Source organism: Oncorhynchus kisutch, linkage group LG15, assembly GCF_002021735.2.
Source record: "Oncorhynchus kisutch isolate 150728-3 linkage group LG15, Okis_V2, whole genome shotgun sequence".
In the NCBI taxonomy this organism is placed as follows: Eukaryota; Metazoa; Chordata; class Actinopteri; order Salmoniformes; family Salmonidae; genus Oncorhynchus; species Oncorhynchus kisutch.
This window is the reverse complement of record NC_034188.2, coordinates 57315532-57322975: the sequence shown is the minus strand read 5'-3', so window position 1 is coordinate 57322975 and position 7444 is coordinate 57315532.

The window sequence follows — 7444 nt, the reverse complement described above, 5'->3', positions numbered from 1 at the left end:
TTAAGCATCCTAGTGTTGAGATGGAATTGTCAATCAGTAAAGCAGAAACCAAGGGGTTGATTAAAAACAAATGGCAAGAGTTGTGTGACAGGGAGAGAAAGGGAAGACATCTGTATAAGATTTAGGAAAAGGTGGGTGCAGGGAGGTCCTCGGGCTGAGAGAGAAGGGAGGAACGTGTAAACACAAGGCTGAGACTGGGACACAAAAAGGCTCAATAGTACATTGAAATTGGTGGGGAAACATCTGACTGGGCTGTGTGATCATTGTCAAGAGGAGATGTTAACAGTGGAACACGTTCTATTTCAGTGCCAGAAATATGGGAATGAAAGGGAGTGATTGTTATTAGATTTGAGTGGTAATCGGGTTGAAGAGCCAAGATTAAGTGACCTGCTGGTGAAATCGTCACGGGATGTAGTATTTAATTATGTATTTTGTTTATTTAGGGAGACGAGAATATTGGGTAAGATTTAGACCGTACCCGTCTCTGGGCCACACTCCAGTCCAGTTGGTGGCGGTAATGCACCTTAATGCACCTCAACCTCAGGAGCCTAAAGAAATGTGGCTTGTCACCTAAAACCCTTACAAACTTTTATAGATGCACAATTGAGAGCATCCTGTCGGGCTGTATCACCGCCTGGTACAGCAACTGCACCGCCCACAACTGCAGGGCTCTCCAGAGGGTGGTGCAGTCTACACAACGCATCACTGAGGGCAAACTACCCGCCCTCCAGGTCACCTACAGTACCCAATGTCACAGGAAGGTCAAAAAGATCATCAAGGACAACAACCACCCGAGCCACTACCTGTTCACCCCGCTATCATCCAGAAGGCGAGGTCAGCCTTCACTAGCACAGAGAGGCTGCTCCTATATACACAGGCGTTTAAATCATTGGCCACTTGAATACATGGAACACTAGTCACTTTAATAATGTCACTTTAATGTTTATAGATCTTGCATTACTCATCTCATATGTAAATACTGTATTCTATAATATTCTACTGTATCTTAGTCTATGCCGCTCTGACATTGCTCATCCATATATTTATATCTTCCTAATTCCTTTACTTAGATGTGTGGGTATTGGGTCTATATTGTGAAACTGTTAGATATTACATGTTAGATATTGCTGCACTGTTGGAACTAGAAGCACAAGCATTTTGCTACACCCACAATAACATCTGCTAAACACGTGTATGTGACCAATAACATTTCATTTGATTTGATTTAAAGTTGTTTGCCAACAGCCATAAAAATCCAAAGAAGAAGAAAGCAGTGATTTCCCATGATCCTTTGGATCTTTGCCCAGGGCATCACATAGGCCAAATTGCATATGAACTGACTGAAAAAGGCCAGTAGGCTGATTCAGGCATGACACTGTTTTTCACTCTCATGGCTGCCTACTTATCTCTCCCAGAGGTTAGGACAAGTTTCCTGTGACAGAAAAGAGCCTGGTGAGAACGAGAGAGGCACTTATTTGGTGCAAATCTAATTTATGTCACTGTGCTGCTGTCATGGGCAGGATCTAAACCCTGATCTCCCACGTGAGAAACCAATGTCTTGACTGTTAGACAAGGGTCCACTACACAATCCTAACAGCTTCGCTTCCTCCACTGTCCCTGTCCCTTTACTGGGCTTCTTGAACTGGCAGTGGTCCTATGATCAAAAACACTTGTGACTGCTCGCTTGACAACGTACAAACCTGTTGTGCCAACGAAAATGATCTGATTTCTTATTGGGCGGCGCAGCGTCGTCCGGGTTAGGGTTTGGTCGGGGTAGATAATAATAATTTGTTCTTAACTGACTTGCCTGGTTAAGCAAAGGTTAAAAATAATAATAATAATGAATTTATCCCGTATGTCTGCCGCATTACATAAACATATCTGCAACATAATTTTGTGCACACCTATGTCGGTGCAATTGCCATGTTCAAGAATAACGAAGAATTGCAAACTATTAGCCAATGATCTTACTATTGTCTGGTTATACATGGTTTTGTGTGTTAAATATTGGGATATTGTTGTGTTTAAAACGACTCTTGTTGCACAATCAAAAGTCTGTGAAAGACACAGTATTTCAGGTAATATTTATAGTTTTACCAGGAGAGGGGGCTATTTTGCCAGATATGCTTCCAGCCCAGAGGCAGAACAGCACCTCAATGTATGCATACATAAAATGAGTGTGTTTGCGTGCCTGTGTGAATGGTTGGTTGGATATGTAAGGTTATCCGTATGCTACATTTGAATCTGTGATGTGCTATTGTGTTTGATCTCTCCACTGGGGCCCTGTATCAAAGGACCAACACCGTGACAATGGCTGGAGCGTGACCATGAGGTCATACAGGGTGATAAATATCCCAGCAATCTCCAAATTGGTGACATATCTCACTCCCCCTTCCCACTACCCCAACCCCTTGAGAAACTCAGACATTTGCATGCTATGATGAATCTATAATTCATGCAATCCATAGCTCCTTTTGCAATACCATATACTTTGGATATTGACATCTATGTTTTTTACATTTACATTTTACATTCTGCTGTTACTATTTAATGCCATCTCACTGAGATGGAAAAAGAGATTATATTAAATTCCACTGTGGGGTTGACTTGTCTGGACCATTCAACTTTAGATATGGCACCACATAGATTTAGCTATTTTTATTAAATAAAAGACAGGTTTTTTTCCATTCACAGAGCTGGATTTGGTACATTCTCCAGGGCCTGTTTTCACAAAGTGTCTCAGAGTAGTAGTGCTGATATGGATCAGGTTATTCCTACTCTGAGAAGCTTCATGTATTCAGGCCCAGAGCTCTTTTCTGAATGAGGAGGATTAATGTGTTTGTGTACCTTAATTTGACCATTTTCCAACATAAGGAAAATAATCTTTCAGCAACAGGAAATGTAAATTATTGTGTGTATTCTAGTTAAGGGACATTTCTGTAGGGATTGATACATGTTTTGTTAGGATAAATCAAGTCATATTTTAAAGTGGAAATTACAAACTTTAGAAGCCTTTTCAAACCTTGAATACACTACAATTTGCATTTTACTGAGTGATCAAATTAAGAGAGCAGACCAGTAATTGAATTAATTTACTTTACAACTAATCACATGCTAATTGGTTTGGAGTCTCTGGTTAAAGTTGAGTGTGCTTGAGCTGCCTGCAGCATCTCTCCCTGGTGTCTTGAGCTGCCTGCAGCATCTCTCTCTGGTGTCTTGAGCTGCCTGCAGCATCTCTCCCTGGTGTCTTGAGCTGCCTGCAGCATCTCTCTCTGGTGTCTTGAGCTGCCTGCAGCATCTCTCTCTGGTGTCTTGAGCTGCCTGCAGCATCTCTCCCTGGTGTCTTGAGCTGCCTGCAGCATCTCTCCCTGGTGTCTTGAGCTGCCTGCAGCATCTCTCTCTGGTGTCTTGAGCTGCCTGCAGCATCTCTCCCTGGTGTCTTGAGCTGCCTGCAGCATCTCTCCCTGGTGTCTTGAGCTGCCTGCAGCATCTCTCTCTGGTGTCTTGAGCTGCCTGCAGCATCTCTCTCTGGTGTCTTGAGCTGCCTGCAGCATCTCTCCCTGGTGTCTTGAGCTGCCTGCAGCATCTCTCCCTGGTGTCTTGAGCTGCCTGCAGCATCTCTCTCTGGTGTCTTGAGCTGCCTGCAGCATCTCTCTCTGGTGTCTTGAGCTGCCTGCAGCATCTCTCTCTGGTGTCTTGAGCTGCCTGCAGCATCTCTCTCTGGTGTCTTGAGCTGCCTGCAGCATCTCTCTCTGGTGTCTTGCCAATTGTGCCATACTGCATGACAGTATGACATCTAAATGTTGTTCTGTTTTTCATCATTTTTCTCAGATGCTCTTTTGGCAAACAAGTTGTTTTGACAGGAGACAAGCTCACAAGTCAGTGTATATGGCTCATATCTATCACTTCTCTCCCCACTTTTCTCTTTTGTTGGGTAACTCTTTGTCTCCTTTTCTCCTGTTTATCATCTACTCTCTTTTCTCTCACTCCTTTTGTGCAGCTTCCACACTGACACTCCTCGGGGCATGAGCAGTTTAGTGCTAATATAGTTAACAGTATATTCATTCTAATGTCATACACACTAAATGTTAAGCGGAGCGACACAGGGGAACCCAAGACCAGACTCAGATGAGGAAACAGGGATGAATGAACCAAAATATTTGTTACACTGGGAGATATGGAGTGCAGATCCGGGGAAGCTTGGATGAGTTGCAGAAAAACCAGAAACAGGCACAGCTGAGTAACGGGATCTTGAATAATCATAAATGGCTAGAATCATGAACTGACTGGGCAGAGATTACGATCTGGCAGAGTGGAAGTGGCAGGACTGAGTAATTGTGGAGGTCTTGATTATGGAACGAGTTGCAGCTGGTAGGGATCTGCTCTGACTCCAGCACACCTGTCTCCAACCACACATTCACACAGAAAGGGAGAGGGAGAGAGAGAGTGTACAGGGGCAGTAACTGCAGGTCAGGAAGACACCGGATGAACACCAGAGGGCGTAGCAGGAGCAGATGTGACACTGATGACCCCAGGGCACTGCCATCCATTCCATTCCCTTATCTCTCCTCTTCGCCCTATTCCAGAATCCCTTCTCTCTATTTCTCTCTCACCCAGTGTTGCATCCTTCCCCTCCTGCATTCTCTTCATCCATTGTGAAGGTGTTACCTTTAGTTAAAACTGAGACCTTAGGGTTTTATTTATACTGTGCCTCAGTTGAAAGCAAGGTGTCTTCTTAATGATTTCCAATAGGCCCTCCCACCCACCCACCCACCCACCCAACGACCGTTCAGCTAAGACTTGATAACAGATGGGTTGGGTTCAGTCCTCGTACCTCAGAGGGCATTGATTTAACTCTAATTTGTTTTTCTTTGTAGAGAGCAGAAATTGCCTCCCAGCGGTCAGTGCAGATTTAATTTAGATTAGTGTGACACACAGGGATTGGCTGGCCCAAACCGCTTCCTGTCCCGCCTGCCTGCCTGGTACCTCCATTATGGGTACCAGACATTGGCAGATGCATTATTAAAAAAGCTGTCCTCTGTTGCATTTGAGGAGGCGACAACCATGGCAGGCAGTCTGTCATTTGAACTCTTGGGCTTAAAATGAAGCAATTCCACTACCACAGTCCCCACTGGACACAAACTGATTAAAACAATGTTGTTTCAATGTAACTTGTCAACGTATTGTGGAATCTTTGTGGAAAATACATTGGATTTGCAAAAAGTCCCCAACTGTTGTTTTGAGGGTGAAATTTCAACCACAGGATTATGTCATCATGGTAACCCATTTTGAACATATTTTATACTAGGTTTGTCTATGTTAAATTTGTACCTTTGAAACAACATCAGAGAGGGGCAGCACCTCCTAATGGAGAGCGTATATCTACAGCTATCCATTTGGTCTCCGATCCAGGGTTTTAACCTTAATTTGATCACTCTTCTCTTGTTGCTAAGAATATTCCTGCACAGCAGGAAATGTACATTTGTAGAGTGTTCAAGGTTTAAAAAGTATTCTAAAATGTATAGTTTCCACTTTAAAATGTCTGACTTTATTTGCCCTAACGAAAAATGTATCAGCCTCAAAAAAAAAGAAGAAGATCATCCACATAATACTTCACATTTCCTGTTGCTGCCGGATCCTTTTCCTGTTGTAGCAAACTGGTTCAAATTAAGACCCTACATCTGTACATTTTTGTGGAAGCCTCAGTCAGCACTGGCAGCATTAGCATTGACAGCATTGTCCTGCCCTGAACTGCTTCCATCTCCGTCACCTCCCTATCCGACTGGTCCCTGCATGAGAGTGGATGGATTTCTGGCACAGCACCGTCTTGGTTGAGTTACTCTGCAGAATTTTTGATTATCTCAGCTGTTCTGGTTCCACAGGAATAGCTTACACACACATAGTCTTGTATAACTATCCTTGTGGGGACACAATTCAGTCCCATTCAAAATCCTATTTTTTTATTAACCCTTACCCTAAACCTAACCTTAACATTAACCCTAAACTTAACCCAAGGACCTAACTTTAACCCTAATTCTAACCCTAAACCACCTTTATTTAACTAGGCAAGTCAGGGGGGGGGGGGGGCATCAACCAGTCTAATAATCTGTGTCTACAGCCCAGATAGAGGAAATGACAAGTCAGTAGCTTTCTATTTTTATGTCTGTCACTCTCTCACCCCCCCATCTGGGGTGATTGAGAGATAGGAGAAAAAAGGAAGAGATGAGGCTGTGTATTGTCAAGATGTTTGACTGGTCTTTCTGTCTCCACCCATGCAAATCGTTACTGTAGCAATTGCTCAGTGAGTGAAAGACCAGGAAGTGGTCAGTGGTGTAAAGTACTTAAGTAAAAAATTTTTTTTTTTAAATGTTTAAGTACTACTTAAGTAGTTTTCTTGGGTATCTGTACTTTACTCTGCTATTTATATTTTTGAAAACTTTTAATTCACCATTTTCCTAAAGCAAATAATATACTTTTTACTCTATACATTTTCCCTGACACCCAAAACTACTTGTTACATTTTGAATGCAGGCCAGGAAAATGGTCCAATTTACACACTTATCAAGAGAACATCCTTGGTCATCCCTACTGCATCAGATCTGGAGGACTCACTAAACAGAGAACATCCTTGGTCATCCCTACTGCATCAGATCTGGCGGAGTCACTGAGTTGTGCAAGCTGGTTTGCGTAATATGGAATCTTAAATTATTTATACTTTTACTTTTGATACTTAAGTATATTTTATCAATTACATTTACTTTGATACTTCAGTATTTTTAAAACCAATTACTTTTAGACTTTTACTCAAGTAGTATTCTACTGCATGACTTTCACTTTTAGTTGAGTAATTTTCTATTAAGGTATCTTTACTTTTACTCAAGTATGACAATTTGGTACTTTTTCCACCACTGCTAGTGGTGACAGTGCACAAGGGACTCTTTTGGGACAGGCCAGAATCCTGGACAGGGCACGAATCATGTGTCACTCACAAATTGGGTGCCCTGGTCAAAAGTAGTACACTATCTACAAAACAGGGCGCCATTTGGCAACCACCCAATTTTAATGCATACTCTTTTGTGAACATGTTGTAGCGATCCTTGCTGTTTGAGTCACATTATAATTTTCACCAAGTGGGTTAATCTTACTGGTGTGATGAGTTAGGGTGTTTGCCTTCACGCCAGCAATCCCGGTTCACTTCCCTGCTCCGCAGTTCTCAAAAATATCAATATTTGATTATTCTTCAGTGCAAGGTCCTGTATGGCATCCATCAAATTCATATTCATAAATAGCCCATTACCAAAACACAGTAGAAATAGAATAATACAAAATATATGATCAGCAAAGGAGGATTACAGACAATAACGCATTAAAGTAACAAAGGCTCCTTCACACTGTATTTAATTGACAAATTTGCAGTGTTGCTACATGCAAGATTCTATAGCAT